This window comes from Monodelphis domestica, chromosome 1 (assembly GCF_027887165.1).
Source record: "Monodelphis domestica isolate mMonDom1 chromosome 1, mMonDom1.pri, whole genome shotgun sequence".
Taxonomy (NCBI): Eukaryota; Metazoa; Chordata; class Mammalia; order Didelphimorphia; family Didelphidae; genus Monodelphis; species Monodelphis domestica.
The window spans coordinates 339285730-339309231 of NC_077227.1; positions in this window are offsets into that span (position 1 = coordinate 339285730).

Consider the following 23502-nt stretch of genomic DNA (forward strand, 5'->3'; position numbering starts at 1 on the left):
TTGTCCCCAGGGCATCATGGCCTCTGTTAAGAGAGTATGGATAGCCCCTGGTACAACTCCTATAGCCTCTAAAGTGTGTACAGCCTACTCTACCTATCAAGCATATAACCAACATGCATTGCATGGCAAAGCCTTTGGTGGGCATCCTCTGGCTTACACACCTTTTGAGCACCTACATATGGATTTCATAACAATGCCAAAGGCTGGACATTATAAATTTTGTCCAGTCATAGTAGATCAATTGACCAGATGACCAGAAGCATTTCCTGTGGCCTGAGCCACAGTGGATTTCGTTGCTAAGTGTAACCATGAAAATGTGGTTTGCCAAGACTGTGGATTAAAACTGTAAAGATTTCGGCCAAACTGTAAAGATAATTTTTAGTGTCTTGATTTAAAATCTAAAATTAAGTGGTCGCCATGGGAAAATTCCCAAATATTAAAATACCCAAGTCAGCTGGGTTTTATGGAGATTTTAATTAACACAAATAAAGGAATTAAGAGAAGATAAATACAAATAAAGGAATTAGAGGAAAGAGAGAGAGAGAGAGAGAGAGAGAGAGAGAGAGAGAGAGAGAGAGAGAGAGAGAGAGAGAGAGAGAGAGAGAGAGAGAAAATAGTAGAAAGGGCCTGGGCCAAATGGCCTAGGCCTGAGTCTAAGGGAAAGCAAGTCAGTCTTTATCATTCACCACAAGATCATCTTCAAGCAAGCTCCAAACCTCCAAATTCCAACTCCAACTAACTTCCATTCCAAAAACTCTAACCACAACTCAATAAGTCCCTTCCTTTTAAAGAAATTTTCTATTATGTCACCTCCTCTAAATTTTCATGTCTACTAATCACAGTAGACGCTTTTCCCCAGGACTGACCATTCTTAGTTCTCATCTTCTTTTGTTCTCACCTTCTCTGGTTAGATTAAATCTACTGAGTACTTCAAACCTCTTTTGTTAAGCTTGCCTTTTGTAAGTTGCTTGACCATTTAGGTACTAATTTAACCTTTATAGGTACTGAGTACCTTTTGGTATTAGATCTAAAAATAGGCCTAGCTTAAGGTTTTAGCTTCACTATAAGTATGAGTTAGGGACTTTTCATTGTTCAATCAGGAGTTTTCAACTTTATCTTCCCCTAAGGCACTGTCTGAGTAGGGTGGAGTAATTTTAAAAGTTCTCAATACATTCCTGACCAAGTACCTCCATTGTTAAAAATGGGGAATAGCTTAATCAAATCTTCTGAAGTAGAGTCTGAGAAGTTTTAAGATTCACATAAGGTGCTTTTAAAAGAAATTATTCCTCACTTTGGCCGGCCAGCATGAATTTATTCAGATAGAGGAAGTAATTTTACTGATTTTTCCTAAATCACATATATTCTTGCTTGGGAGTAACTACCAAATTTCATGTGCCATATCAACCCCAGAGCTCAGGTCAAGTTGAAAGAATGAACAGAGAACTTAAAACTATGACTGGCAAATTATGCACTGAGACACATTTAAAATGGTCTGAAATTCTCCCTCTGACCCTATTTTATCTTAGAAGCAGGCCTAGAAGAGACCTACATATCTCACCATTTGAGATGCTTTTTGGACATCCACCTATATAGGCTATGTCTTTATCCCCTGCATATACACCACTATTAGGGGGAGATACTTCCTATATAAAAGAATTACAGCACAGACTGCGTGAACTCCATGAATCCGGAGCTGCAGTACAAGCCGGACCACTAGACTTTTCACTTCATGACCTGAACCCAGGAGACAAGGTGTATATTAAGAATTTCCAGTGTACTGGAGCAACTCAGCCTTCCTGGGAAGAGCCATTCCAAATATTGTTAACTACTCCAACATCTACAAAGATTAGAGAGAAGGACTCTTGGATTAATTGCTCACATGTAAAGAGAACATCTTCTGTTGAGACTGATTGACTGTATCCTATCACATGCATTGGAAATAATAATCCATTGACAAGTAGATGCTGTTTTTTGAGAACACATTGAATTCCTGATTTTTTCTTTTCCCTCTTATTTTTATTATTTTCTTTCTTTTATTTTGATTAGAATATTTTATTTTTTCCTTTTTTTCTCATTTCTTATACTAAAGGTACATACAATTAATATTATTTTTCTGTAGTAATATAAATTATATATGTAGTAGAGGTGGGCCTCCTCTTCCCCTTGTTTGTTTTTGCATCAGACAAAGATGTGGATTAACCTTTACCCATCCTGGGACCAAGGTTGGAACAGTAAACACAGAGGAAGAATGATAACATCTGTGAAAAGCAAATTGTGGTAAAGTGGGTCTCCTCTTCCCCTTGTTTGGATTTGCATTAGACGAAGATGTGGATTAACCTTTGAACACCTACCTATCCAGGACCAAGGTTGGGTTCCTGGAATGTAAAGTCATAAATTCCTGTGGTTTTTGCCTATATATACTTTGTGTGAAGCAAATAAATTTGTCACTATGCTTTTCATATACTGTCCATTCTCTTTTGTTACTCCTCATTTTCGTTACCCCAAGTAGGATCGCACAGGACTGGCTGACCCTGTGTTGGAGGCCTACAATATACACACACACACACACACACACACATATACATACATACATACATATATACACACATATATACATATACACACATACATATATATACATATATATATATATATACTTGCTATATCAATGCATATCCAAAAGCTTTAAACTGTGGGAACCTGCCATTTATTGATAAAATGTTATGGGACTATGATTAATGTTTGTGTCTGATTCTAGGAAATGGGATAAAAACAAGGAGCACAGACTTAATCTGAATAGTGCCAAAAAGAGCACACAGGGAAAACTAGTGTGAGACTCGAGGTTGTGATGCTTGACATATGTTAAGTCGTAGGATTTCCTTGTATCTACACTCTTTGTGAAGTACTCAGACAAGTACCAAAGTTTGACTATCATTCTCACTCCCATATCCCTGAGAATGAAAAAAAATCAGATCAGGGAATGATACTTCCCTATCAAAATAAAATTCTAGTTCTTTTTCTTCTTATAGTATGGCAACTTCCTGTAGTCTTGGCTGCAAATGGGTAAGTGAAATATTACTGCATTCTGTCCTACAGACTTGTGGTATAGAAATTACTTTAAATTGGACCTATACAAGGGCCTGTTAGAAATTTATTAACCCCTAACAAGGGACTATTTTGAATTTTTCTCCTTTCTCCCAAAACCTTAACTTTCTTCCATTTTTTTCTCTTTATATTTTTGGTTTTTGTTTTGTTTTGTTTTGTTTTTCTCTTCTTTTGATAATTGACTCATACATTCCCATAACTCAACCATGCATCCTGAACTGAACCGGATATTTCTTAACACCCACTTCAAGGGGGATTGTATTTTAATAAAAATCCAAGATTTTGAATTTTTGTTCAAGAAAATATCTTCAAGGAAAGAAGCTTGCTAACTCCTAAATCCAGAGAATGAACTGTTGCAGAAATATCCCAGAAGGGGGCAGCTGGGTAGCTCAGTGGATTGAGAACCAGGCCTAGAGATGGGAGGTCCTAGGTTCAAATCTGGCCTCAGCCACTTCCTAGCTGTGTGACCCTGGGCAAGTCACTTGACCCCCATTGCCTAGCCCTTACCACTCTTTTGCCTTGAAGCCAATACACAGTATTGACTCCAAGACAGAAGGTAAGGGTTTAAAAAAAAAAGAAATATCCCAGAAACACTACACTACATCAAGAAGATCCAGAATGAACTTTGGGTGTGGTTGATTGAACTGAAGTTTGATTGAACATTTATTTCAATGTATACTATTATGCCAAAAGGGGACTGCCCCATAATTGATTTTGGTCAATGTACCCAGCAAACATTGGTTTTGTTGTCTGTCATTCTTCCATTTCCCTCTTCTATCTAACTATTGTAGTTTTGTCTTAGAAGGTGAAATTATGCATGCACCTGCAGTCAGAAAATTTGGAGGTTTAGGGTGATTATGTTTAGTGATCAATTGGAGAGACTAGTATCCCAATCATCATCAGGGGGAATTGTGAAATTTAGGTTACTCCACCCTACTTGGTCTAACAAAATCAGGAATGTCTACACCCATACTTAAGGATTAAGTATGTAGGAGGATGGCCTATGATAGACATGTGCTAGCAAATGACAAATTAGAGACAGCTGACAGACCCCTGGGCTGTCCTAAGTCAAGCTTAAGCTACCATTGGTACAGGTGAGACACAGGAAAGTGATGTAAAACTGTCTATATATTTCACGTCACTTCCTCTCTCCAGCCTCTTTTTTTGTGGTGGAGAGGTGGCTGGCGGCAGCATGCTGAGCCTTTCAGCATCTTGGCATGGTGGCAGCTATTGTCCAGTTTAGTGGTGTGTTTTCCTTGATACCTGTAGCAGTCCACCCCTAGCTATGGGCAAGGGGAACAGTTGGTATGTACAGATTGCCTTAGAAGAGAGCATGCTCAGTCTTGAGCATGCTTAGTATTGCACATGGCTGGGAAAGCCTCTGACCCTTGACCCCAGCTTCCCCCAGGTTAGGCGGGAACACAGGTTTCTTTGTGCTCACCTGGTTAAGAGAAACCACACCTATACCTTGTCATTAACCAATGGTAATCATCTCTATGTACTGTGTATATTTGCATATCAAAGAGATTAAATAGGGCCCAGCCAGCTCCGCCTCTCTCTCTTTTGCTCTTCCTCCCTTCCAGCTTGCACTGATGGCTGTCCTTGCAGCCTTTGGCCAGGCTCCATTTTTAATCTTTCTCTATCACCTCTCCGACCTGTGTGGTATTGAATCTGGATCTCTGGACTGGTAAAAGCCTTCGGAAGGGTCCTTTGATCAGAGCTTGGCTGTGGCTCATTGATAACTAATAAAGACTCATTCGTGTCACCTCATATCTCTAATTCGACTCCGTCATCCCCCTCATGGTATCTAAAACTTCTATCCTTTCTCTATCTTCCTACCTTAAAGCTTCTCTCTCCCCTCTGAGGAAGCTTTAATACCATACTGGAGGAAGCCTAGAAACCTAGTTTAGGTGAGGCATCTTCTCTGAGCTCTCTTGGAGTTTAGGCTGATTTTTCCTCCTTTACCTTCCAAACACTATCCACTTTGAAGCTTCTAATCTTCTTCAGAAACCTTGTGGAGGAGGACTTTGAACTCCCACTGGCACAGGCCAGGCAGGAGAAATCCTATACCCTTTCCCTCTCTCTTATTGATTTCTTCCCTCTATAGTGATTAAACCACCATAGATTTCCAAACTGACTTGGGTATTTTATTTGGGTTATCTCCTGGCAATGAAAAATTAAATATAAATTTGGTCATGACCCTAAATTATCCTTACACCACTGTGTAACAATTCTTAATGAATTGTCTACATATTTGTCTAATGTCTCTTTCTCTGGATAGATCAAAGTCCATATTTATGTTCCCCACATCAATAAGTCTGTCCATAAACTGAGATGGAGTCATCTATTTCTTGTTTGGTGCTTTTGATTTTAGACCATGAATCTGGTCTATCAGAGCACACTCTCATGGCTGTCAATAATGCTTCTCTGGCCTGGTTTAGTTTTGTATAATGTGGTTCAATATTGGGGTTCTAATGTGGATTTTCAATTGGCCAGTAATTTGCTCTCTTCTGATTAGCCAAAGATTTTACTTTATTTTTCTCTCTGTTTGTCAGAAAAATTTCTAATACATTTTTGACATCTATCCAAGTGGGGTCAAAAGTTTTGAATATATTCTCCAATCTTTTATAATTAATATTGGCTCTTCCTCAAATGAGGGAAGGTCTTCCTTGAATTTATTTAAATCCTCAGGACTGAAAGGTGTATGTTGTCTTATAGATACCAAGTTCCCAGTTTTATTGAAAATTGCATTTTCCCTTACAGGGAATAAACTTCTTTCTGAATTTTATTGTGTTTCTGTCTCTAGCATTCTTGCTCTGTTTTCAATGGGGTAGGTAAGAGAAGGGGTAGAGGTGGGCACTTTGAGGGGGAGGGGTTGTGGGCCCATAGTGCCAAAAGGATGAGAGGTAGGAACAGTATGGGAAATGAATTGGGCAGGGTGGGAAGGAGGGGCAAAGGAAAATAAGGGGCAGTAGCTGTGGGGGAGGCTGCAGAGGGGGTGGGGCAGGAGGCATGGGAAGGGTGGGGGCTTAGGATAGAGGGGGTGGGGCAGTCAGCATGGGTGGGGGGAGGAGTGGGTTAGGTAGTAGGGGAAGGAGTAAGTAGGATTTGGGAGGGGATGGTTTGAGAACTAGGAACCATATTGTGTAGAGCAGGATGGGACAGAAATTCCAATAAGGAAGAAGTATGGAGAGATAAATCACTACTATTCTGGGATGTTATTGAGTCCTTTTTAATGTTTTTCTTAAAAGCTATGAGCTCCCCCGAACTTTTCTCTATAAACTCAAGCCAAGTATTTAGTTACACATTTTGTGGAGTAGTAGGAGGAGCAATTGATCAGTTTGACTTAGAAACGGATTTTTCAAGGGTATACAGACATAATTCTCCTATTTGATTCTCTAGCTTATGTATGGTATTTTCCAGGTTTCTCTTAGAGAAATATAGGTACAATATTACAGCTCCAACAATTAAAATTCCAACCAGGAGCAATGAGGAGTATTGCCATTGCCATACATTTTCTAGGATTATGAAATAGACAAAGAACAATGTTTGTCCAATTTTGGTCATTTTACTGAAAAGCCAGTTGTTGATTTAGCCATATACTGGATCTAACCATATTTTTAGGTGTTTGGGTGTGGTCCTTCACCTTCTGGGTGAAATATAATCACTCTCTCTAACAGGGCTCCCTTCTCCAGGTTTTTCTCACAGCTAATTGGATTAAAACAGCTGTGTCTTATCTAATTTAAGAAAAAAAAATTGAATTTACCTCTACAGTTGAGCTGATCAAAAATAAGTTATTAAAAGCTGACTTGGGTATAGTTACAGTAAAGGAAAAGTTTAAGAAAGTTAAGAAGATTGAGGGTATTTTGTCACAGCTGATGTGGTCAGCCAAAAATTGTTAAAATTTATTTATCTCTGGTTAGTCTGAATATATTAATCAATGGTAACCAGGAATTTAATTACAAAATCCCAAAATGAATTACTAAAATAGAATGGAATTTAAGATAGTTTTATTTACAATAGAGGGAAGATATTAAGGAATGAGAGAGAGAGAGAGAGAGAAAACTTCAGCTTCCTCTGAGCCAGGTAGAAATTCTAAGGCCCTAATCAGGGAAAGGAGTCTCAAGATAATGGACCTTTATCAGAGGTTCATACCTTCAGAAAGGCAGGGAAACTGAGTCAGCCTTTGACTCACCAAGGTGACTATCTAAAAGGAAAGCAGTCTGAGATCTCCTGCACAAGCTCCTCCAGGGGTCCAGTTCCACAGCCAAGTCTGAGTGTCTGTCTTCCAGTCACTCCTCAAGTTTCTGTCTTCCAGTCTCTCCTTTGAGTGACTCTTCTTCACTCCAAGCTCAGGAGAATGATCCTCCAGTCCAATTCTGAGTCAGGGTTCTTCGATCTTATTCTGGCCTCTGTACTCCTCTATTTAAAGATCTTTTTCTCTTGTGTCACCTCCCCTAAATTTCACTTCTACCAATCACAGCAGATGCTCCTCTGCAGGACTTCCCACTCTTTCACATGTGGGTCACAGACCTCCCACTCAATTTATGAAATGGGTATTCACACCTTTTTTTTGGTTAGATCATACCTTTTTTGGTTAGATCACAGCTTTAGTAGTTAGTTAGTTCACACCTTTTTGTAGTTAAAGTGGGTAGATCTACTTTAAATACTGAATCAACACTTTTGGGGACTTAAAATCTAAAAATAGACTGGGGGTTGCAATGCAATCTTCCCAATAAAGGAAGAGTTAAGTACCTTCATTGTTACAATCAGGAGATCACAATTTAATATTCACATTTAAGGAAGAGCTAAGTATCTTCATTGTTACAATCAGGGGAGAGCTAAATTCCAATCTTCACTTTATGTATAAATAGATGATGAGAAAGTTGATGAATATAAATATATTATTCCTTATAGTTCCCTAATGAAAAGGACTAGAGACATAAGACAATACCTTGAAGAAGAGTCAAGGTAAAGCATGGTTTCTTTTGTTTTGCTTTGTTTTAAAATATGTGATATTTGAGCATACTTGCTGGCAGTTTGAATAGTTTGCTAGCATATGAAGCTAAGGATAGGGAGAAATAATGATTGTTTCAAGCTCTTACAGTTGAGAAAACGGAGGCAGAAAGAGATTACATAGCTAGTAACTATCTAAATTCAAATGTGAATCCAGGTCTTATTGACATCAGATCCAGTTCTTTGTCCACTGTGCCACCATTTGCAAATGACCCAAAGCTGGAAGGTATAGCTGATATAGAGGATATTCTATATAGTCAGGATCCAAAAGTATCTTGGTAAAATAAAAGCACTCAACTGAATCTAAGAAGATGAAATTCTATATGATAAATATAAAGTCCTGAACTAGGGTATAAGAAATCAACTTGACAAGAATAAGATAAGAGGGGTATGGATAACCTACAACTGTTCTTTTTTTGTTTGTTTCTTATAAAAATTCATCCCTTCCTCTAGCTTCAGCTCCTCCCCCTCTCATTGAGAAGTCAAGCAATGTGATACTCATTATCCATGTGAAGTCATGCAAGCATATTTCCATATTAAAACTAAAGTTGTTTTAAAAAAAGTCTTGGGATTGTTGACTTTCTGAGAATGCCATATGAGTCATCAGTATCTTTTAGTAGCCAAAAATGTTTAATGTGTTTTTGGGATTTTAAGAGGGTAATAATTTCCAGGTACAAGGAAGTGACACTCCTACTATATTCTGCCCTCATCAGACCTCATATTCATTTAGAATATTATTTTCATGTTGGGGTACTATGGTTTAAGAAAAGCAATGATTAACTTTGATAGGTTTCAGAAAAGGACATCCAGGAATGTGAAGATTCATAGAGATATGTTTATTAAGTAGAAGATGTAAGAAAGGATTTCTAGCAGGGCATAGCAATGCAGGCTGGCAGCCTGGGATGGTGCATAGCAATACAGGCTGGCAGCCTGGAATGGTGTAAGATCAAGATTCTCCAGACTTGGCTAGGTCAAGATTCTAAGGCAGTTGGAAATCTTTCTCTCCCTGAAACTAGTCAGACTTGAGTGTGCCTAGAGGTCTCTCTGAAGAACCAATTGAGGAGTCGCCAAGGACTTTTGGATTATCAAAAAGTTGAGTGTTTCCCTTCACAGTGATGGACATTGTGAATGGTGAGAACTTGCTCCCTTTTTGGACCTTGTGAGGACACTACAACTTGATCCTGCCGGCTGACTCTACTATCTGGAGTTTTTGAGAATCTAGCCCTATGAACATTAATAACCGCTTAGTAATTTGTAATTTAGTTTAGTTTAGTTAAGTTAAGGGTTTTATATTTATTCACTGGGTGGGTTATTATGAGAAATAGGATTTTCCTAATCCCCTCCTAATTCCCTTTACACTTTTAAATTAAATATACCCTGTTTATATATATATATATATATATATATATACACGTATATATACATGCATATATATTGTTATCATCTGTTACCCTTTCCCTAAAACCATCCCCAAATCCACCACTTAAAAATTTTTTTTATTTTTAATTTCATACATTGTTCCTTGGTTAAAAAAATCATTTTATTTCCCTCCCTCCCCTACCCACCCCTTCCATAGCTGATGAGCAGTTTGACTAGGTATTGCCTGTGTTCTTGATCAGAACCTCTTTCCATGTTGTTGGTATTTGCAATAGGGTGTTCATTTGGAGTCTATTTCCCCATTCATATCTCCTTAGACCCATGTCATTAAGCTGTAATTTTTCTTTAGTGTTTTTACTCCCACAGTTTTTCCTCTGGATGTGGATAGTGTTTTTTTCTCCTGTACCCCTCTAGGTTGTTCAGGGTCATTGCATTACTACCAGTGGAGGAGTCCATTACGTTCTCTTGTTACCACAATGTGTCAGTCTCTGTGTACAATGTTCTCCTAGTTCTGCTCCTCTCACTCTGCATCACTTCCTGGAGGTTGTTCCAGTCTCCATGGAATTCCTCCACTATATTATTCCTTTTAGAACAATAGTAGTCCATCACCAACATATACCATAATTTGTTCAGCCATTCCCCAATTGAAGGGCATCCCCTCCTTTTACAATTCCATCACTTTAACAAAGAGAAGACTCCAGGGGAACATACCAGATGCCTTCAAGTATATAAAGGATTGCCATTTGGAAAGAGATTCGACTTATTGTTTTTGTACAACAGGGCAAAACTGGGAGCACTGCACGGAAGTTACAGGAGAAAATTTATGCCTGATGTCAGGAAATTTTTCCTATTAATTTCCTAATCTCCTGCAATCCCCTCTACTTTTCCATCAAATCCCTTTAAAAATTTTTTTATTTAGTCAATTTAGAACATTATTCCTTGGTTACAAGAATCATATTCTTTCCCTCCCTCCCTTTCCCCCACCCTAACCATAGCCGACGCACAATTCCACTGGGTATTACATGTGTCCTCATTAAGTACCTTTTTATCCAGCAAGATCACTTCAGCCCTGTTACCCTTGGATTTTCTTCCTTCCTCTGATTGAATAGTGTAAAGCTTTCCTTCCAGAGCTTTCATTTAAGGAGAGAGCTGAAGTTAGCTATATCTTTGTGACCTGTCTGCAGTTATGGAATTCTTCATTTCCTTGCTCAGACTGTTCTTTCTCTGTTTTTCTGCCACCTGCTTTTTGGTCTTTTACTTTTCTGCTTCCTTTTGTATGTTTTCTCCCCTTACCTCTACTCCCAGTATATTTTAACTTTGTAAGGTCAGGGACTATCTTTTGCCTTTTTGTTATATCCCAAGCACTTAGCACAGTATTTTGCATATAGAAAGCACTTGATAAATGCTTATTGACTAATAATCAGAGCTGTCCAAAAAATTGAAATGGGCACCCCAAAGTGGTAGTTAATTCCCTGATCTATGAAATCTTCGAGAAGAATCTTTATGGTCATTTGGTGGGTAAAGTACAGTAGGGATTCCTATTGTGTATATAGGACCAGATAGCTCCTGAAATCCCTTCCAGCTCTCAAATACTTTGATAAAAGTTTGAGTTTGGTATCAGGGTATTTTGAGTTGTGAAGAAGAGTTTATAAAAATGGTAATGGACTCTGGTAGGTATCTTTTGAGAGATGAAGTAGCAGAATATTATTGGGGGCTTGAGGAGATAGGAGGTTTGAACATCTATTGAAAGCAAAAACAACTAATCACATAGAATAGGTTTACCTCATAGCCCAGAAGACTCAGATGAAATTAGATAACATGAATTGTGGTGGACTCAGGAAGCAACACCCTCAATTACTCCAGAAATACTCATGATGTTGGGAGTAGGAATAGAGAATGTAGAGAGTATGGGTGACTCAAGATTGAGAATTGGAAGGGTATAAAATAATTAAGAAAAAGTGAAGAATTTTATCAGTAAAGGACATTGACTGGTTGAAACGGTTTACAATGCAGTCCAAGTGATGAAGGAAGAAAAACAAAAGTAGGAGCGACAGACTTAGGGAACACTGAAGTTGCAGTTAGATGAACAGCAGGTACAGATTGTGGCAAAGTTACAAATTGAAGCACATTTGTTATTAGAATTTCAGAGCTTCAAATCATGAAGATGAAAGTTGTGCATGCTAATGATGTAAGAGGTGTGATTCTCTCCTCTCTCCCCTTCCTCCTGTTATTGTGATATTTTGGAAAGATTAAAGAAAGGTTATACCCAAGGAAAGAATCACATATAAATAAAATGAATTTATTAACAGAGAAAGAAAAGGTAAGGGAGGATAAGGGGAAGGGTTTGAACCTGTTATCCCAGTTATTAAACCCACTATCTAACTACCCTAAAATAAATACCCAAGTTTCCTAAGGGTAAGTCCAACAGGGAACTGTAAAGATTAAAATTTTGGGGATACTGATAGAGGTATAAATTAGTTCTCTCTGCAAGGAGTATTGTTTTTATGAGGTTTATTAAAGGTTAAGGATTTAAAGAAATACAGAATAAGAAAGCACGTGTCTAGGCCCAGGGGCCTAGACAACCTCATCTACATTATGAAAAGAGACATGTCTGTTCCAAAATGGAAGTTCAAAAGACCCGAGCCTATTCACAACAGGTTTAAATACCCCATCTCACTCTCGGCCCAGGTGAGAATTCAGTGAGATTAGAGGGTATTATGGGGAAGTGGAGCAAGGATTTCTGGGGAATGAAGTCCTGGATTCAAGTCTATTTTTACAGAACCAGATTTCTCACACCTAGAGAGTCCTTGGTGGGTCAGGTACAGGAATCCAGCTGAGTCCTCAGATGTCCCAAGAAAGAGATGTTACTCCAAGTTTCCACTCTGTCCACCAGAGGGTATGGAGAATTTCCTCTCACCCTTGTTTGATGGTATTCAAAGAGGCTGCTTGCAAGCTGTCCAGGAGAGATCAGAGCTTCACCTTAAAGGCTCTACTTTTAACTCCAGATTGACAGTTGGAAACCTGCTCCTTTCAACAGCTTAGAATCTTGACCCAGTAGCTCTCGGAATCCAGGCCTGTCAATCTTACTCTTGCTACTTTTACCTTCCCTTGCTATATCCCTCATCCTTAAGAGTCTTTAAACCAAAATCAAAGTTGATGAGCTATGGAGGCATGGGTACTTGAATATGGATACTTAAGGCATTGGTGTTAAGGGAAGGGGATATGCTGAAGAGGATAACCTTGAGTCAGGTATTATACTGTAATAAGGGATTATTTGAATGATAAATGATAACTAAAGATCAGAGCTACCAATCTCCTCCTTTCCTCCCTCCAACCTCCCTTTATCCTTTCTGTTTGTTCCTCCTCCTCCCTTCATCCCTCCCCTTCCAGTTTCTTCTTCTGTTGCTCTTTCTAAATCAATTCAAAATGAGTATTATGGTGTATCAAATAAACCACACCTTTCTCTTCTCTAAGATTAAGTAAGGGGTTTATTGGGGAGAAAGGGAAAGATAAAGAAATGGAGGGAACGAGGGTTTAGGGTTTCCCTAACACTAGAATAATTCCTAGGTTGGAGGATGGTGAAATATAATTCATATTGGGAAAATTGGTTAACAGGCCTGGAAATTCAGTCACTGTAGCACAGCAGAGAAATCAGAGAGAGCTGGACTTTTGTCTTTCTTTTTTTTCTGTCCCCAAGCCAAGAGACGCTTCTTCCTTTCTGTCTCCAAGGCAAAGAGGTCAAGATTTTCAGTTTGTCAGATCCTTCTCAACAGTCTTTCCTAGTCACCATTCCAATTACAATGTTCTCCTTGAGTGACAGCTCAGCAGTCTCAGCTATTGCATCTCTGCTGCAGACTTTTCCATTTTCTCTCTTCCACAACATTACAGTACTCAGTGATTAAGGAAAACCTGTGATTTGAAGGGTGATAGATGAAAGCAACAAAACATCACATAATACAGATTTATGTAATGAACCTTGAAAAAGAAGTTACTGAGAGATGGTGGCAATATGGAAGAGGCAATTGACAATAAGAAACATGTAGGTTCTTTCTTTTGACACGTGGGGGGGGGGTGCAGATGGCAGGAACTGAGATGAGAATTTTTAGCACTGGAAAGCTAAAGAATGTGTTTTCCAGAGAAAGCCAGGTTTCTGTGAGGGTAGGGAGTTGCAAGATATGTGGAAAAAATCAAAGATGAAAGGAAACTTGTAAACAAATCAGCAAAATTCCAGAAGATCCTGTGGAAGGAATGAATTGACAGAGAAGTGGTGATGGTTAAGGGTTGGACAGAATTGAAAGGGGATGCTAATGAGGGGAGAGGGGTTTTCACTTTGAGGATGACCTACTTTTCCATCTACAAACTCCTTTCCTTGCCTGAATTCCTAGATTTAGATGTGAAATTCTATTATTTAATTACACACCGCATCTGAAGGGGAACACAGGAAAGATGGAATAGCCTAGGGGAGGGCTAGGGGAGGTAGACAAGTGACTAAATCTCACTTTTCTAGGATACTTTATTCATAATTTTTAGTTTGTTATGTCCAAAGAGAAGACTGTGTCTAACACCTGATAAAGATCTGATGGTGTGGATGAGGACAAAGAAAAGTTGATTGTGTAGTTATCTCTTACTAAATCATTATTCATTTAGAGTTAACAGAAGAAAGGAACTTTTGACTAAGTAGGCAGGTGGCTATTGTGAATCACAAGAATGTGTGATCAATAACAATGAACCAGTTAGTGAGAACTGACTAGCTGTAGGACAAGAAATTGGATGGACTTGTCCAAAGCTACTGAAAGCAAGTCTGAGGTAGAGAAGGATTTAAAATTAAGTCTATTCCTTTAGGTATTGTTCTCTTTGTTTCTCTGTCTTGGTTCCTTTCACTTTCAATTGAACCTAGCTGTGTTTCTTTTCTGTTACCAAGTTTCCTTCCTTCTGACTTCTCAAAATATTCTTTCTTTTAGACCATTATATAAACACACATGTCATGATCTTGAGTCCCTGCAACATTGAAATCATATTGCTCTCCAAGCTTTTCAACTTGTTTATATCCTTCCTAAAATGTGGCACACAATATTACTGATGTGGTCTGACAAGGATAACATAATATCACTGCCTGTGTTCTGGTCACTACTTTTTCTAATGCAGCTTAGCACATTATTCCTTTGGATTTTATTACCATATTTTCATGTGTTTCTCTCTCCTACTAGAATATAAATTCTTAAGTACACACAGTCCTTTATGTCAATTCTTTGGATCCCTTATAGTACCTAGTATCTTAATAGTTCTCAATAAATATTTCTTGACTTATGGCGGCATCATGAGATAGAAAGACAATTAGAGGACTTCTTGGTTTGAGTTCTAATTCTGCCCCTGACTACACTTATGAACTTGAGGATAGGACAATCTTTCTAATCCTCCATTCTTTATTTTTAAACTGAGGTGGTTGGACTAGATGACCTTCCTGTTCTAAATCTAGCCTTTTATATCTTGGCTAGTTGCTTTTGCTTATTTTATTTAAAATTTAGTTTTAAAAAATTAACAAAAATTGATTTTCTCTCTTCTCCCTTCAATGGGAAAACCATCTCCCATAAAACCTATGTAGCAAAAACACTACACTATGCAAAACAGATGGCTTGCATTACTCGTGTTTAAAAACTGTATGTCTCAATTTATACCTTGAATACATCAAATAATATATGCAAAGCGCTTTTCAAATCTTAAAGCATTATGCAAAAACCATTGTTATTATCATCACCTCTGTCAGGAGGATAGCAAGTCATCATCTGTCTTCTGAAACCGAGGTTGTTCCGTGCTTTGAGCACAGTTCTTTTGTCTTACAAAATGGTTTAGCTGGTTGTTGTTTTATGTATATCTCGTCCTATACGATTTGAAAGAATAGTAAAAAATAGGGAGCAGTCTGAAGCACCCAGTGCTTAAGTTATTTGCCTTGGATCACACACTAATAAGAATCAGAAGAGGGCTTAGAAACCAGCCTACCTGGTCTGCTCCTCTCTCATTTTGCCTTTGGCTCTTTTATTTGTTAAACGAAATTCCAAGGTTAAGGCTTTAAAAAGAATCTCCCCAGGGACGGATAGTGTAGTGTAATTCGGAATTACGGAAACATTATGAGATAGAAAGATTACGAGATTTCGAGGTAGAGAACTTTTGGTTTGGATTCCAATTCTGGCTATTCAATTCAATTTGGCTATCCAAAGTATTAAGGTTAAATGTTGGGGTCAATTAAAAAACATTAACATTCTGCTTTCACATCGAACCTCGTAAAATTTTCGTCGATCAACCGGAAGCGGAAGCGTGACGAGAAGTCCCATTCTCGCGGTTTTTCTTCCATGGACTATCAAGGCAAAACAAAGAGTAAAAAACTCTCTAGGAAGAGGGCGGAGACCTGGAAGTGATTGCGCTCCATCTTCCCAGATCAGTCGTTGCGTAGAAGTGTCGTTATACGCGGAAGTGTTTTTAAAACATTTCCATAATTTGTTGTTACCTCTAGGCTTTCTTCTGGGGATCCAGAGTTATGTGGGCCTTAGAGTCCTATGGTTCCTGATAGGAATTAGCCGAGGAGAAGGAACCTACACTTTGGCATCTCTGCGCCAAGGACTTAGAAAGGGCACGACCCTGGAGCGATCCTAAGAACAATCTCCGTTAGGCCCTTTCTAAACTGGAAGAGGAATCAGACTTCAAGAATGCCCAGGAAATCTCGTCTTCTGTGATTTTATCACCAGCTCAACCCTCTTCCCCTTCCTTCTTTGAGTGATGAAATGTTTCTCGCACGAGAACTCCGGGGGGGGGGGGGGGGGCGGGGGAGGGGGAGAGGAAGGGAGGACTTAGAGCATGAAGCGGGGAGAGCGGAGGAAACTGGGAAAAAAGGTTTTTGTAAAGTCGTGGCTGTGGCGGGCTGGGAATTAACAGCTGTTTGGTCTCTAGGTTGGAGACAGAATAAACAAACCCAATCCTTGAGTCTCTCCACTTCTTCCAGGGAGAAAAGACCAGGAAATCAAAGAATCAAATACCTGTTTGTTTTAGCAGCCAGTCAACAAACATTTTATTGTCTCTATTGTGTGCCAGACACTGTGCCGAACACCGGGATAAAATGAAAGGCAAAAACAATCCCTGCCCTCAAGGATATCTCAGACTAATGGAAGAGACAGTGCAAACAGCTATGAATACAAGATATGTATAGAATAAATTGGAAGTAATATGGGGAAATGCACTAACATCAAGGAGAACTGAGGAAACTCAGTTTACTTTACTTTTTTCCCCCCTTTACAGTGTAGTTCTAAATATATTCAGGAAAATTAGTATATAGCTATATCCTTCCTCTCTATAGATGATGTATAACATCAGGACAATAACAGCATGGACCAGAAATTCAGAGGTAATTTTTATCTCGCATTTCCTTTACTCACTTTACTACTTCTGGAGGTATAGGTTACTGGATAAAGGCCAGCACCTTGGTTTATAAGCTTTCCTGTCAATAGAATGACATATTAGAAGAAAAGTGCATTGGGGGGATTGCAGTCATAATTGAAATGGTAAAACATCACCTTTATCTAGAGGGAAGGTAGGAGTACAACCCCTAGCAAAATATTTGGAACTATATCAACCTCATTTAAATTCATATATTCAGCTAAAACTAAATCAAATTTGTTTATTTTTTGGCACTGTGGCAATAAAATCTAGGAATTTGGAGATTCACATGATTCAAAGAACACTAAAGGAAAATTATATAGAGACAGAGACAGAGAGACAGAACATCTGACCTTTTGCAAGGAAAAGATTCATGTTTTCTTTTTTTCTTTTTTTAGGTTAATGGCTTGATTGGCAATTTGTTTAGAATATAAGTCCATTGTTAATTACCTGAAATATTTTTTTCATAAAATGGAGAAAGATTATAATTGTAGGCATTATTCTAGATATGAATTAAAAAGTTATTTGATATAATCCTTAGTGATTAATATAAAGGAGAAAAAAAATCTCAAATAGGAATCTTTTCATGGCCCAGGGACTGGGGAGTAGACTCAAGAGAGATAGGGTAGCCAAAGCAAGTTTGATAGTTCCTGAATATTAATTTTTACTTAAAATAAAAACCCTTACTTTCTGTCCCAGTAACAACTCTAAAAGGACAAGGGCTAGGCAGTCAGGATTAAGTAACTTGCTCAGTGTCACACAACTAAGAAGTGTCTGAGGCCAAATTTAAACCTAGGTCCTCCCAACTCCAGGCCTGTCACTCTACCCACTGACCCATGAATACTGCTATATTGGTTCAATAATGACAATAAGTAGAACAAGAGACTAAAGGAGCCGTACCTCAAGGATTAGAAAAGTCAGGGAGTGGAAGCATTCTTCTTCCCATAGATCATGAAGAGGAGAAAATAGAAGTAAAGGAAATGCGAGATAAAAATTACCTCTGAATTTCTGGTCCATGCTGTTATTGTCCTGATGTTATACATCATCAATAGAGAGGAAGGATATAGCTATATACTAATTTTCCTGAATATATTTAGAACTACACTGTAAAGGGGGAAAAAAAAACTATGCAGTCAAACTCAATAGAGGTTGAAGGAGAATTCTATTAATGTAAGAAAAAGATATCCACAGATTCCCTGATTAAGTATTCACATTTTGTCTACTTTATTAGGGAATTAACTGAGGGTTATGTTGATGGAAAAATCAGATCAGCCAACCTCTCTCTTTCCCTCCTCCCTCTCCTTCCTTCCTCCCTGTCCTCCCTCCCTTTTCCCTTCCCCCATCAGTTGGTTCTTCTGTTGGTATCACTGAAATCAACTCTGAGTGAGTATTTTGGTATATCAAACAGATAACTCTTTGATAAGTTTAAATAAGGGATTTTATTTAGGAGAAAGGGAAAGGTAAGGGAAGTGGATGGGAGAGAAGGTTTGGGATTTCCCTAATCCTAAAATACTCTTATGTTGAAGGATAGTGGAATAGAGTCTAGAATTGGGAAGATGACTAGCAGGTTTGAAGATTTTAGTCACTTGAAGTCTTGTAGGGAGAAACCATTTAGAGCAGCATATTTTCAGTCCTGCTCCTTTTTGTCCCCAGAGCAAAAGACCCAGTATCTCAGCTTGGCTGTTCCTTCTTCAACCATCCTTCCTGGTCACCATTCCATTTAGAATATTTTCCTTGATTGACAGTTCTGCAGGTCTTGCTTCTCCAGCTGTGCTGCAGGCTTTTTCATTTCTCTCATCCACACTACAAGGTATTAAAACTGACCAAAAATAATCTGTTCTGGGCCCAACAATACCACTATTAGGTATGTTTACCAAAATGATCAGGAAACAATGAAAAGAACCTATATGTTCTAAAATATATACAGCAGCTCTCTTTTTTTTGTGGCAAAAACTAGAAACTGAGGGGATGCCCATCAATCAGGAAATGGCTGAAAAAGTTGTGGAATATGATTGTGGGAATACTACTGTATTGTAAGAAATGATGAACAAGTTGACGCTAGAAAAACATGTAAAGACTTGCATGAAATAAAGAGCTAAACTAGCAGAACCAAGAGAGCATTGTATTCAAGAACTACAATATTGTTAGAAGAGTAACTGTGAATGACTAAACTATTCTGTTATATAAATATTCAAATAAACTGCAAAGGACTTATAAAGGAAGATGCTATCCACTCCCAGAAAATGAACTGACATATGAAAGAATGTATTGTATCTAGGTCAAAAGTTGGCCTTCTGTAGTGTGGGGTTGAGAGGGAGGGAGGGAAATGACTTGGAACTCAAAATGTAACAAGAAAAAAATAAAATCTTTACCCTACCCATTTAGCACTTAGTCAATAGAGCAGCAGTGTGGTATAATAGAATACATGCCAGACTGAGAGGCAAAAGTCTTGGATTAAAATCTCCTCTCACTTGGCCATGTGGAAAAAAATCTTTCCCCCCAATATAAAACAACCCGATTTATTCTGTTGAACGGGCACTATAACTGGTACAATTAAATTAAAAGAATTTATGTGTCAAGCGTATTCGATTTAAATAAAGATTAGCTAAGACCTGATTTAATTAGTTAACTAATTGGTTAATGAGGGGGATAACTTGGAACATAATGTTAAAAAAAATTAGGTGGCCCAATAGCTAGATTACATGGAGTGGAGTAAGTGAAGAAGACTAGAAAATTAGGAAAGGGTCTAGAGATATGAAGCTTTAAATTCAAAATTAAGGATTTTATATTGATCTTTGAGATAATAGGGAACCACTAGAGTTTATTGATCAGGCAATGACAAAATTAGACTTATGTTCATTACTTCAACCAAAAAAATTTTTTTAATTCAAAAAAAGCATAGTTCTATTGAGTTGAGTGACATTTACAATTTACTTGTTTTCTAGTTATTTTCCTAAGAACGTTTAGAATTTAACTTTTAAATTATCATCCTTAGCTGACTATAGAGTGATTCTAATGCAGAATGGAAATATCTCAAACATTATCCTTATATGAAATGTAAGAAATGATGCCATCAATGAGATGTCACCATTCAGGTCATAAGATATTGAACCTTATCTCCTGTTCACTGATATTTAATGTTTACAGATTGAAGGGTTACTTGCAGAGCAAAAGGAGGCCATAACTGTTGAATTTAGACAGAAATGTCTAAATTTTAATGTCTAATGTCTAAACTCTAAATCATGTTTTAAAATTAGTACAAATAGGGGCTCTGAATGACTCAAGATACTCAGAGTATAAGAACTTGATTCTATTACACAGCAGTAAGATTATTGGTAATAGATTTAGACTTGTAAGGAAACATAGAGCTCATCTAGTTCAATCCCTTCATTTTACAGATGAGGAAACTATGGCCAGATAAAGTGAAATGACTTGCTCAAAGCCACATAGGTAACATTATATATGTATTTATATGCATTACTAATATGAAAGGAATATTTTTCCTTTTATGTGGAAGAGGTGTGGATATATATATTGAAGGCATAACATTTTAATTTTAGGGATAGATATTTGTTAAATAAACATTTGTTAAGCACTTTATTGTTCAGAACACTATACTATATGTTAGGGAAGGAAAAATTGGATAAGATCAGGCTAGGTCACTCCAATATAAAAAAGTGATAATTGTTACCTGAATTATTTACTGAGTCACTCCTCTAACAATAAAATCCCCCAAAGAATATTATATAGGCCTGTTAAATAATAATGACATTTATTAGTATTGTTTGTTTTTTATTATTGAAGAGGACCAATTAAAATTATGGTGTGATGTATTGACTTGTATATGAATTGGATTTAAGTGAGACAGACTTGCTCAAAGACATCAGTCTCACTTTTTCTTCCAGAGTCATCCAAGTTCAGTAGCAAGGCAAAAGGCAGGATAGCCCAGGATGCAGTAGATGATCTTGGTGTCTTTGATGTCTGCCCAAGCTCTAGGTGCTTCATAGCTCCTGTTTCAGTGGCTTTCATGACCATTGGAACAGATTGGTCTTGTCTGCCCATTCCACTGGTGGAAGTCTTCACATGTCCAGGGTAGATACCCCACTAACTTACCAATAGCTTTGTGGCTCATCAGTTACCCTCAATCTGGTTTAGTCCATCTGGCTAGATGGTTTAATTGAGATGGCTGTTGTGAATGCTAATCTTCTTGGAGTCACAGGTGAGAATTGGGTGAAAGTTAGACACTAAAAGTGAAAGAGCAGTCCTGAAAAGGGCTCATAAAATCCTCACACCAGAGGTACTGGTCCTACTGGAACACCCATTTACCCTAATGATGATATTTATATGGAGAAACAAAATGTCAAGAATCTCATAGGTAACAATGAAGAAAAGTAGAAGGTGGGGGGTCTATAAGTACCAGATCTTGGACTGCATAAATGTACTACCAGTTATAAAATGGTCAGTGTAAAATATTAAATATAAAAATGCAGAATTAAACAAATATAGTAGCATAGTCTGATAAATCCAAAGATTCCTAGTTCCTGGGAGAAGGGTTCACTATGTGACAAAAAAGAATGGTTGGGGAAACTGGAGAAGAGTTTAGTAGAATTTAGGTTTATTTCATCATATCATACCCTCTACCTACATAAATTGTAAATGGATATATGCACTAGATATGAGAAGGCAAATCATAAACAAATTAAAGAAACAAGAAAGAAGTAACCTCAGTTTTGATGAGAATGGGAGTATTCATGAAACAAGTGAAAGGGGAAAAGGATCACAAGATAATTTTAATTACATAAAATATATATTTTGCATAAATCTAATGTAATAAAATTTAGAAGGGAAATAGATAATGGGAAAATATTTGCAACAACATTTTCTGATGAAGGTTTCATTTTCAAGACATATGGGGAACTAATTCAGATTTAAAAGAGTCCCAGTAGATAGTACATAAACAGGAAATTAAAAAAAAAAGAAATAAAAGATCAAAAACCATATCCAAAAAGCTCAAAAATCATTAATAATTACAGAAATGTAAATTAAAGCAACTCTGAGGATGCATTTCATACCTATAAGCCTGATAAGGATAACAAAAGAGAAAAATGATAAATGATGGGAAGATTGTGGGAAAACAGGCACACTGTTAGTGGAGGTGTGAATTGGTCTAATCATTCAGCAATTTTGAACTACATCCAGGAAGTTATCAAACTGTGTACCTTTTGATCCACCTATACTCTATAGCATAAGTAGACCTAAAACCCAAATAGAACAATAAAAAAAAGAAAAGGATGTGTAAGACAAAATGTTTATAGCACCTTTTCATAGTAATAAAAAATTGGAACCAAATAAAAAATTGGATTTACATTGGAAATGTAATAAAATGGAAATGGATAAACAAATTATAGCATACAAATATAATGGAATATTAAATCACAAGAAAGTATAGAAGTGATCATTTCAGTTGGAAATGGGAAGACTTCTACTAACTGATAAGAACAAAGTTAGAATTATGAAAACAACTAACTTATGTTGTTAGCAATAACAATATTTTAGAGAAAACAGTTTTGAAAGACTTGAGAGCTATGATTAATGCCGTGATAAACCATAAACCAATGATAAACCATAAAAGAAGTGAATATGAAACAATCACTCATCTTCTAAAAGAGAGTTAATGAACTTGAAATATAGAGACATTTTCCATACACAGTTAATATGGGAGTATTGTAAATTTTGTTTTTTAGATTTTAAAATAATTGCTAATTTGGGAAGAGGATAATAGAAAGGACAGATTAATTGAAAAAAAAATACATGTTCCTTAAAAATGAAAATAATAAACTATTAAAAGATAGACAAAAACATTTCCAATTTTTTCTACTCAATGAAATCTCCTAAATTACCATTGGACCATGTAATGCAAGCAATGTAATTGCAATGTACACAATATTTAATTTGCTTGTAAGGGCATATACATAAATATATACATATATATTTTAAAGTCCAGTACAACAAATAAGAAAGATGATGTAGAAGTTAGAGTTTTGAAAACATTTATTTGATCATTAAATCATTAGATTTGATCATTAGAACAAAAATAATATGAAAAGCTTAAGAGTTTCTTTACTTCATTTTCCTTAAAGAAGGAGATAACGTGAAAACTTTTTAGTTTTCTTTTTTTTCTGATTTAATTTCTGAAATAATAAAAGATAATATTGAAACTGATTATAAAAAGTATTTTGTGGAGGTTATTTTGATTCATGGCAATAACGCTCAAATTTAGAAAATAAAAGACAAGGAATAAGAAGAAAATAGTGTTTTTAGGTAAGATGAAAATTTACACTTTAAACCACCTGGGGTCCCTGTCAACTTAGAAGATAATGCATTTTTCACTGCTGAGCTTCCACAATCAGATAGCAGCCTAGGCATAAGTTTCAAATTTGTTACAGAACCATAGTTAATAAACTATGACTACATCTCCTCTAAAGGATTGAGGACCCTATCTAAAGCTACTGGTTCAAATATTTGGATCATGAATCTTGTGAAATGGAGGATTTCCAGAGAGGCAATCTCATAAAAAGA